The sequence below is a fragment of the Odocoileus virginianus genome, chromosome 18 (genome assembly GCF_023699985.2).
Source record: "Odocoileus virginianus isolate 20LAN1187 ecotype Illinois chromosome 18, Ovbor_1.2, whole genome shotgun sequence".
NCBI classification, from domain to species: Eukaryota; Metazoa; Chordata; class Mammalia; order Artiodactyla; family Cervidae; genus Odocoileus; species Odocoileus virginianus.
The window spans coordinates 51,655,607-51,667,207 of NC_069691.1; the positions used below are offsets into that span (position 1 = coordinate 51,655,607).

At 39.9% G+C, this 11,601-nt stretch overlaps 1 non-coding gene across 1 annotated transcript; it reads right to left on the minus strand.

The window, feature by feature from the left end:
• Positions 1 to 3,296: 3,296 nt before the first annotated feature.
• Positions 3,297 to 3,403, minus strand: LOC139039547 (U6 spliceosomal RNA). The gene has a single exon (XR_011492886.1). It is a non-coding gene; the product is annotated as a U6 spliceosomal RNA (small nuclear RNA).
• Between the last annotated feature and the right edge of the window lie 8,198 nt (positions 3,404 to 11,601).

Sequence of the window (11,601 nt, forward strand, 5' to 3'; positions counted from 1 at the left end):
AAGAAGAATTTCCTCACTACTGTTGTTCAGGGCTTCTCCTGGGTGGTAATGTTACTTTGCAGTTGCCCAATTCTGACAAATAGCAAGTTCTATTGCATAACAATATATAAACCAAGCTTGAATCTTTTCTTTTTGGACAACCATCAAATGAAACACTGCTGGAGGCTATAAGCAGAATAGGTCTATTGCAAATATGAGCAGGCAGCGAATCTTTCTTGTGCTGTTACTCTGTTGTCAGAACCTGCTGTCTACCTCTTTTGAAATATACCATATTTACTTCATGATGGAATTCTGCTGCATGCACAAAGCTGTAGGACTTGAAAGATAAGATAATACCCACATTCTTCGGGGCTGGTCAATTCAGTCATCCTTGAGTGTCCTACTGCTAGGTCTTTTTTATTGGACTCAGCAAGGAGCTTGAATAATTATTGCTGAAGAGAACATTGCTTTTTAATGAAACAAGCCATGGTGTTTCTTCTGCTGAGCATATCACAGGTGCTATTAAACTTACAAACCTATTGCAGATAGCCTGAACTCTATTATGTCTGCTGAGAACTGGAAACTGAAGTTCAACTGGCAGTTCAGCCTCCCCTGCAATAGGAAAAAGGCAGCATTCTTTTCTCCCAGAACCACTGAAGCAGGAAGCCTGACCAGCTCTTCATTAGATAAAGAAGAGCAACACAATCAATACAATAAACATCTCATCAAAAATCTCTAAACAGAGAATGACATGCTATTTCCTATTGGTAGTCAGCAGAAGAGATGAAACCTCTTCGTTCACTTCTGAGAGAGAAGCAGGGTCTGATGTAGGACCTCCAGAAAATTCACTGAGATGTCAACTCCCTCCATGTTTCTGAGTTTAACTTCCTACTTTTCAGCATTGCTATTTCTTAACAAAGTAGGTGGATAGCCTGCTACTTCCTGCATCACTGAAGCTTCTGAACAAACTGCTGTCAGCCCTGTGAGACATCAGGGAGGTTGTGGGGTAGTCAAGGTTTTTCAGAAATAAGGTAGTAAGAAAGTATTACTGTAGTGAAGGTTTATATCCATAACCTATTAAAGTAACCGTGATGACTGTCATATTCACAGTGCTCCATTGGCTTCTGCCATTTCTGAATGTTATCTGTGGTGCATTGTCATGGTAATAGCCCCTCAATGGGTCATACCTCCTCCTGTATCCTCCATCTTTCCAGTTTGACTCTGGGCTTGCTCATGAGACCCCCCTTTTCTGGCCATTGGTATAGTAGCATATATGAAAAGCATTGCCTTGAAAACTCCTTAGGCTTTAAGTATTCCCCCTCTTATTTCTAGAAACGTTTCTGGGACCCTGTTAAAAAATCAGGTTAGGCTCTTGTGAGATGAGAGCATCTGGAAAAACATGCCAGTATTTCCAACCAACCCATGATTCCAGTGAAAGCCCAAATGCCTGAAGAGCCCAGCCTAGACCACGGGAAATAGAGGAGGCAACTCAATCCAACACGGTCCAGAGAGTAAACCTTCAGAGCTAGAATAAAGTGAATGATTGTTTAAGGCTGCTAAATTTGAGAGGGTAGTTTATTAGTGATAAATAGACAATCAGTAGAGAAATTGGTGGCTGGAATTGGGGCTATTACAAAAATATAATACTTATGGTAGAGTCTATGCAACTGTTTGGGCCATAAAACCTGGCCAGGCACAAAGAAATAGCTAGGCAAAGTGACAAATAAAAAACACAAAGAGGTAACAGCTAATGGAGGCTGAAAGTTGAAGAGTCTTGTCATTTAAAAACAATTGTCAGCCCACATAAGTACGGCGACTGACTTTCAACAAAGGAACAAAGGCAACACAATGGAGAACGAAGCAAAGAAAGTGTTTTCAATAAATGATGTTGAAGCAACTGGACATACACATACAAAAAAAAAAAAAGAAGAGAAAATGAAATTAGATGAAACTCCTATACTCTTCACGAAATTTAACTTAAAATAGATCAAGACCTAAGTAAAAATGTAAGACTATAAAATTTCTAGAATAAAACATAGGAGAAAACTTTGATCATTTGGGTATTATGGTGCCTTTTAGTTTTATTTTTTATTTTTTTTCATTTATTTTTATTAGTTGGAGGCTAATCACTTTACAATATTGTTGTGGGTTTTGCCATACATTGACATGAACCAGCCATGGAGTTACATGTGTTCCCCATCCCGATACCCCCGCCACCTCCCTCTCCACCTGATCCCTCTGGGTCTTCCCAGTGCACCAGGTCCGAGCACTTGTCTCATGCACCCAACCTGGGCTGGTGATCTGTTTCACCCTAGATAATATACATGTTTCGATGCTGTTCTCTTGAAACATCCCACCCTCGCCTTCTCCCACAGAGTCCAAAAGTCTGTTCTGTACATCTGTGTCTCTTTTTCTGTTTTGCATATAGGGTTATCATTACCATCTTTCTAAATTCCATATATATGTGTTAGTATACTGTAATGGTCTTTATCTTTCTGGCTTACTTCACTCTGTATAATGGGCTCCATTTTCATCCATCTCAGTAGAACTGATTCAAATGAATTTTTTTAATGGCTGAGTCATATTCCATGGTGTATATGTACCATAGCTTCCTTATCCATTCATCTGCTGATGGGCATCTAGGTTGCTTCCATGTCCTGGCTATTATAAACAGTGCTGTGATGAACATTGGGGTGCACGTGTCTCTTTCAGATTTGGTTTCCTCATTGTGTATGCCCAGGAGTGGGATTGCTGGGTCATATAGCAGTTCTATTTCCAGTTTTTTAAGGAATCTCCACACTGTTCTCCATAGGTGCTGTACTAGTTTGCATTCCCACCAACAGTGTAAGAGGGTTCCCTTTTCTCCACACCCTCTCCAGCATTTATTGCTTGTAGACGTTTGGATAGCAGCCATCCTAACTGGCGTGTAATGGTACCTCATTATGGTTTTGATTTGCATTTCTCTGATAATGAGTGATGTTGAGCATCTTTTCATGTGTTTTTTAGCCATCTGTATGTCTTCTTTGGAGAAATGTCTGTTTATTTCTTTGGCCCATTTTTTGATTGGGCCATTTATTTTTCTAGAATTGAGCTGGAGGAGTTGCTTGTATATTTTTGAGATTAATCCTTTGTCTGTTGCTTTGTTTGCTATTATTTTTTCCCAATCTGAGGGCTGTCTTTTCACCTTGCTTATAGTTTCCTTTGTTCTGCAAAAGCTTTTAAGTTTCATTAGGTCCCATTTGTTTATTTTTGCTTTTGTTTCTAATATTCTGGGATGTGGGTCATAGAGGATCCTGCTGTGATTAATGTCGGAGAGTAAAAATATGGAACACTTCACGAATTTGCATGTCATCCTTGCGCAGGGGCCATGCTAATCTTCTCTGTATTGTTCCAATTTTAGTATATGTGCTGCCGAAGCGAGCACTGCCTTTTAGTTTTAAAACAAAAGGCAGTATTTATGAAAGAAATGATGGACAGCTTAGATTTCACTAAAATTAAAAACTTCTCTATGAAAGATAATGTCAAGAGAAGGTGAAGACAAGTCACAGACTGGTAGAAAATAGCTGCAAAAGTACATCTGGTGAAGGACTGATGTCCTAAATACACAGAGAACTCTTATAATTCAATAATAAGAAAACAACCAATTTAAGTATGGTCCTGGAACTTCCTTGGTGGTCCAGTGGTTAGGAATAACCTGCCAGTGCAGGGGGTACACGAGTTTGACCCTGGTCTGAGTAGATTCCACATGCCTTGGAGCAGCTGAGTCCATGAGCCACAGCTACTGAAGCCTGCGTGCTCTATATTCTGTGTTCCACAGCACAAGAAGCCAGTGCCAGGAGCAGGCCACATAACCCAACACAGAGTAGCCCCCACTTGCCACCAACTAGAGAAAGCACACACACAGCAACAAAGACTCAGCACAACCAAATAAACAAAACATTGTTCAAAGGCATCTCACTAAAGAAGAGACACAGAGAGCAAGCAAGCATATGAAAAAACCCACATCATAAGGCACAGTGATTAGGAAAATGTAAAATAAGCCAACAGTCAGATACCACCACAACCTAATAGAATAACCACAATCTGGAACAATGGAAAATATCAAATATGGGCAAGGATGTTGAGCAACAGGAACTTTCCTTCACAATGGTGGGAATGTAAAATGGTACAGCCAGTTTGGTGGTTTCTTATAAAATTAAACATGTTTTTATTATACAGTCTAAAAATTGTGATTAGTACTTACCCAAAAGATTTCAAATATTATATCCACACAAAGACAAAGGCACAAGGATGTTTATAGCAGCTTTATTCATAATTGCCAAAACTTAGAAGAAGTTCTTCAGTAGGTGAATGGATAAGTAAACTGTGCTACTTTCAGAAAGTGGACTGTAATTCAGCTTTGAAAAGAAATGAGCTCTCAAGCCATGAATAGACATGGAGTCTTAAATACTTATTACTAAGTGAAAGAAATCAACATGCAAACCCTACACACTATAGGAATCCAACTATATGACATTCTGGAAAAGGCAAAACTATGGAGACAGTAAAAAGATCAATAGCTGACTAAGGTTGAGGCAGAAGGGGAAGGATGGATAAGCAAGGCACAGAGAATTTTTTGTGCAGTGAGAATACACTGCATGTTGCTATAATGACAATACATGTCTTTATACCTTCTTCCAAATCCATAGAACGTACAACACCAAGAGTGAATAGAGTACATACTCTGGGTGATTATGCCATGTCAGTGTGAGTTGACCAATTGTTAACCAGTCCACCACTGATGTGGTGTGTTAATATTGGGGAGAGGGTTTAATCCACTTGGGAGGGGCCAGGGTGTATATGGCAAATTTCTGTACCTTGGCCTCAACTTTGCTTTGGACTTAAAATAGCTTGAAAAAGAATTTTTAAAAACATTGTCAAAAGTTGCTTGTGATAACAAGGATGATATGAAACCTAATGAGTATGTGGACTTCAGTTTCTAGTGAGAGCTTCTCTGAATTACTTGGAGTCACAAAATAAAGTTTAGGGAACCCAAAGCCTCCATCCTCCTCCTGAGACACATACTACCCTTAGTTACCAGTTTTGGCAAGGTTGAACTATTTTGAATTATATTTCTGAGGCTGAAGAGTGATTCTTCTGTTATCTGGAGAATTTCTCTCAAAGAGTTATTTAATTTTTCAAGTTAAATATTTTTGTTCTTGTTAGTTTGCAATTCATGAATTCAGTGGCTTCCCTCATGACTGCTGCCATTTTGGTAATTGGTCAACAGGCACATGTACTTCATCCTCTTATTCTCCCAGATGGTTCCCTTCTAGGTCATGTCGAGTTGTTAAAATAATTTCAGAGATGCAGAAAATCCTTCAGAGATATTTTCTGATAAAATTCCAACCTTGAAATACTGCTTCTTAAATCCCATTATTAGTCTTAATGTTTTTCCTAACCGTTTAAAATCTGAAATTCACTCTCCCTGTTTGTTCATGATAAGTTCTAAGGCAAACATATGTGTGTATAGTTGTCAAAGTTCAGTGAACACAGTAAATATTTATTTATTTCATTATATGCAAATTTTATATCAAAACAATCTATGCAATGGTATGCATTTGGAAGTATTCAGTGGAAATCTACTGATATCTCAGATTTGAAATGTTAACAGAAAATAAGATGGAGTAGTGGATAGATAAAAGGATGGATACAGGATAGATATGTGAGAAGCAAACCTGGTAAAATGTGATTCTAGATCTGGTTTGTGGGTAAAAGAAGGCTTCACTGTAACAATTTCCCCAACTTTTTTCTATGTTTGAACATTTTTACAGTAAAATGTTAGGAGAGAAGTTCCAAGACTGGTGTATACTCCAGTATATATGGAAATTATTATTCTTTTCCAGAAATTCTCTTAAGTCTTTTTTCTAAGTTAAAACTCTGAATAACATTTTGAAACTTCATCAGCATTCAAAAAACTAAGATTATGGCATCCAGTCACATTACTTCATGGCAAATAGATGGGAAAATAGTGGAAGCAGTGACAGATTTTATTTTTTGGGCTCCAAAAATTGTGGATGGTGATGGTAGCCATGGAATTAAAAGACGCTTACTCCTTGGAGAGAAAGCTACAGCATATTAAAAAGCAGAGACATCACTTTTCTGACAAGGATCCATATAGTCAAAGCCATGGTTTTTCCAGTATACATGCTTGGATTTGAGAGCTGGACCATAAAGAAGGCTGAGCCCCAAAGAATTGACACTTTCAAATTGTGGCATTGGAGAAGACTTTCAAGAGTCCCTTGGACTGCAAGATGATCAAACCAGTTAATCCTTAAGGAAATCCACCCTGGATATTCATTGGAAGGACTGATGCTAAATCTGAAGCTACAGTACTTTAGCCACCTGCTGCATAGAACTGACTCATTGGAAAAGACCCTGATTCTGGGAAAGATTGAAGGCAGGAGAAGGGGATGACAGAGGATGAGATGGTTGGATGGCATCAATGACCTGATGGACATGAGTTTGAGCATGCTCCAGGAGATAATGAAGGACAGGGGAGCCTGGCATGCTGCAGTCATTGGGGTTGCAAAGAAGTCAGACATGACTTAGCAACTGAACAACAAAACTACTTAAATTGTTGCCTGAAAATACTTCCTTGCTTTTGTTGCCACCAAAATCTTGGCTTTCTCTGCCCACCAAAGCTGAATAAAAAATATGGAGGAAATAGAGAGTTGATTTTAATCCTCAGCTGGCAGAAGGAAGACATAGCTGGCCCATGCCTCAAAAACTGTGTCCCTCCCACCCATGGGAAATCCAGGGCATTATATAAGATGAGGGCTTCCAGTCAGGGATTGGCAACTTACAACGTCATAAGGATCTTGTATTGTTGCTCTCGCTTTGTTTCAAAAACAGCCATAGGTTAGGGTCAGGTAGCCTGGTAACTGGGTCTGGCATCTAGCCATACAGTAGTTGTGTCTGTTGTCATTTGTGTATTGCACTGTAGCTTTCTTTCTATTACAGAAAGAGAAAAAATACAAGGGATGATCTGTGAGGAGAGTGCTGTAAAGGTTAGCACCAGATATAGGATGTAATTAGCATAGAGGCAAAGGATAATAGGTACAAAATGTAGCTCATATCCAGTTGCTGCTAAGTAACTTCAGTCGTGTCCGACTCTGTGCGACCCCATAGATGGCAGCCCACCAGGCTCCCCATTGCTGGGATTCTCCAGGCAAGAACACTGGAGTGGGTTGCCATTTCCTTCTCCGATGCGTGAAAGTTAAAAGGGAAATTGAAGTCGTTCAGTCGTGTCGGACTCTTAGCAAACCCATGGACTGCAGCCTACCAGGCTCCTCTGTCCATGGGATTTTCTAGGCAAGAGTACTGGAGTGGGGTGCCATTGCCTTCTCCTCATTTCCAGTTAGGGTGCAGTAAAACAAACTTATTTACAGATATACAGTTAGAAAAGCAAATGTAGTTACAGACTACAGATCAGTAACAGTTAAAGTAAAACATAGATGTGATCAGACCTGCTCACTGTTCTCTTTATCTTCTTTATTCTGAGGGAAGAAAAAAATCTCATTCCTTTTTTTTCCCTTTTCACTGCAGCACTTTCACTGGTTGTATTTATTTTGTTCGGATTACTGTTTGAGCTGTGATTGTCTCAATAAAAGCTTCTGATTCATTGTCATGTTCTCCGAAAATTCAGTTGGAATTTTATCATCAGATTTACAATTACATGAGTCATCTTTGTTCTTCTGTGGCAGGTGGGACTCCAGTGATTCTTTTATCTCAGGGACTGGCCGCCTCCGAAAACAGAAAGCAATGTGACCAGTCATCTGTTCAGAGTCAGATGATCCTAGATAGAGGCAGAGAGTGATGGCTGCTAGCACAAAGCCCTGGAACCCACTGTCTGCACAGACGGGGATGTTGACTTCAAAAATACTCACAGCCTAAAAGTTAAGAGTTATGTTTTATTTGGTGGGAATTTTTAGGACTTCAAGCCCAGGAGACAGCATCTCAAGTGACCCTGAGAGAGCTGCTCCAGGGAGGCAGGGGAAGGAGCCAGGTTATATAGAAGTTTGCAACAGAGGGCAGGTCATCTGAACATCACAGGTATTTTTGTGAACTAAAGAAAACCAGATATCTCAAATTAAGAGATTTGGTGCATTTCTGTGTATAGGGAGATGCAAGTCTGGGCTCACTGGAATCATTCCTTTCACATGCGTCTCACCCTCTGGGCCCAGTGCCCGGTGGATCTCACAACCTGAGCTCCCTGGGCTTGCTGAAGGGAGTGGCTGCAGCCTAACGGCAGTCAGGTCACAAACATTCTCCCTCCTGAGTCCCCTCAGGGCTCACCAGCTCACACTGGAGGGTCAGCATTGCTGACAGCTGTGGCATTCTTGCTTACTGATATGGCAGAAAATATTTATTTCTCAGGAAATAGACCTCAACATCTTCCTTCCTGGTCAAACAGCAGAAGAAAACCCTTATTTCAACCTACTTGCTTACCCAGTAAGAATATGTGGGTGCTAAGCTGCTTCAGTAGCGTCTGACTCTTTGAGACCCCATGGACTGTAGCTCACCAGGCTCCTCTGTCCATGGGATTCTCCAGGCAAGACTACTGGAATGGGTTGCCATTCCCTTCTCCAGGGGATCTTCCCAACCCAGGGATCAAACCCATGTCTCCTGCATTGGCAAGCAGGTTCTTTACCTCTAGTGCTGCCTACCTAGGCTTTATCAGAATGCTCACAACTCACATGGTTAATTATGACAGGACAGAACTAGATGCAGTTCTTCAGTTTCCTGTGCAATGATTGCTATATGGATCACATCGACTATTTTGAGGTCTCTATTTAGTTAGTTCCTCTGTTCATTTGCTTAATTTCACACTCATTAAAAATAATAAAATCGTGATACAAAGGGGAAAATGTTTATTTTACTATAAAAATTATAAGTATAACTGAAAGTTGTAAAAGAAAAAGGCTAACAAATAAAAAGGTCAGCCAACAAAGAAAGTTCTAATGCATCTCCTGTAATAATACACATTTTAAAACTAGATGACAGACACATATAAGACAAAATAAGGCAGATTTTTTGGCCATTTAGGAAATGGAAAATTTCCATTTTTTCATCTGTATCAAGGCGTTCCTTCACAAAGTGTGTAATACTTGCTGCAATTGCTGCCATTTGGATTCTGATTAATCTTAGTATCATTGCACATTCTGGGATCAATCTTGCTTATAGTCAAGGATTGTGAAACAACAACTAACTTGGTAGTTTATGGTTAAGGAAGGAACCTGAGATCTTCTGAATTTAATCTGCACAGGCTGCTATTGTTGGGGGGAAAAAAAAGTGCACAATGTGGGAGTTTCGAGTTCAGCTTAATTTGGGGGAAAATGAGGACTGAAGTCCAGGAGACAGCATTTCAGATGGCTCTGAGAAACTGCTGCTAGAAGGTAAGGGGAGGAGCCAGGTTATATAGAAGTTTTGCAACAAATGGCAGGTCATCTGAATGTCAACTAGTACTGTTAATTAAAGAAACCAGATATGTCAGGTTAAGGAATTTAGCACTTTTCTTTGTACAGGAAGATGCAAGAGTCTGGGTTTACTGAAATCATTCCTTTGACCTGCACCTCAGCTATCTTGGGCCGGTATCCTGAGTTTTCATACCCTGAGTTTCCTCAGGGCTCAATGTGGGGAGTGGCTACAGGCTGATGACTGCTAGATGGCAGATATTCTTTCCTGTCTGATTTCCCTCAGGGCTCACAAGCTTGCCATCCGTGGTTGGCTGCAATCACTGATGACTGTGGGATCCTTGTTTATTGCTCTGGCAGGCAATATTCCACTTCTCACTGTCCACACCCTAATCTCTATGAAAGTTAGATGCCAACTCAAGCTCTCTCTCTATTGCTTTATCATAAATCCTGTGAATTTTCAGTATCCCTGAAGATACTGGCTTTAAAGATGGAAATGGTGGCATATGATTTTCAAAGGTGATGAACTATTGCTAAATCTAAAGATGATCACAAACATTTGTTGAACTCTAGTGCATGGAACTCATTTAAGTCCTTTGCATGCCTTAAGTCAAGTGTACTATCATTATTACTTTTTTGCAGATAAGAGATTTGGGGCTCACGACATTAAAAACATTCCCCAAAGTTTAAAATGCCACTAAGAATTATAATTGGGGTTTAAACTCAACCAGGGTGGTTCCAAATTTATGTTCGTAATCATACTGAAGCATAAATTAGAGGCTCGGGGATCTGGTTTGAGGGATTAATGAGTTAACCAACTCTTTATTCCTTGTGTTTAAATCTCCAGATATAAGTTCTAGCAAAAAGCCCACTATCTCAGTGCAATTCAAATTGTCCCACCTCCTTTCAAATTGCACAACCCAGTATTATGAGCAATATAATCCTTACTCAAACAAATTATTGATAGTAATAATAATATTTGTTGCTCATTGTGGGCCTTATATACACATTTTATGTTTGCATTCATGATTTCTTGATTCTAATAGCAATGTTAAGATCTGCTGCTTCTGCTGCTGCTAAGTCTCTTCAGTCGTGTCCGACTCTGTGCGACCCCAGAGATGACAGCCTCCCAGGCTCACCCGTCCCTGGTATTCTCCAGGCAAGAACACAGGAGTGGGTTGCCATTTCCTGCTCCAATGCATGAAAGTGAAAAGTGAAAGTGAAGTCACTCAGTCGTGTCTGACTCGTAGAGACCCCATGGACTGCAGCCTACCAGGCATCTCCATCCATGGGATTTTCCATGCAAGAGTACCGGAGTGGGTTGCCATTGCCTTCTCCAATATTAAGAGCTACTTACTATTATTACATATTTACAGATGAGGTAACTGAAGCTTATGAAAGTTTACTTGCATGATGTAAAGAAATTACAAGTGTGCCTATAATATCCACAGAGCTGTCTGTCAATTGCAGGTGCCCAGTGAGCAGGAAAAGGAAGTGAGGTCATGTAGACTATAACTGGTTTAGTCAGTACAATGTATTCAAGTCCTCTCTGCACATGATGTCATAATTGCATATGGGGATCCTTTTCATTACCTTCTACTTGAACCTGGATCGTTTGGCCTGTTCTGTATGCTCTGCTTCTTCTCTGGATCTCAGATGACTCTCTTCTGACCCACTATAGTCCCAGGGAGGGTTCACTCACATTTTCTCCTGATGAAATAGAAAATGAGAACTTGTTCTTTCCAGATAAAAGATTAAATATACAAGTCAAGAAATGAAAATAGAGAAAAGTGTGAGTTGGGTTTGCTATGGGTTTCCCAACCTTACTTCCCACTCAAATTATGATTTTTTTTTTACCATGTTTTAATACTGTAGAGGATGTAAAAACAACAGCAGCAATGAAGCCTTTCCTGTATCCTCTCAGGTTCAGTAACTGAAGTCTGCAAATCAAGTTGATAAATTGAGCAGGAGAACTGTTCATTTTGCATGCATACAGGGAGACTCACAGAAAAGAAGTGGAAACCACAAAGAAGTGGTTAGATCTAAAGACTTATAAGTCATTTTAACGATGGGCAATAAATTGTGAGGTAATTAGACAAAGGAAGGGAAAGTTGTGTTTCTATGGCAATAAATTAGGATAGGTAAAATATATGGGGGAAAACTAATG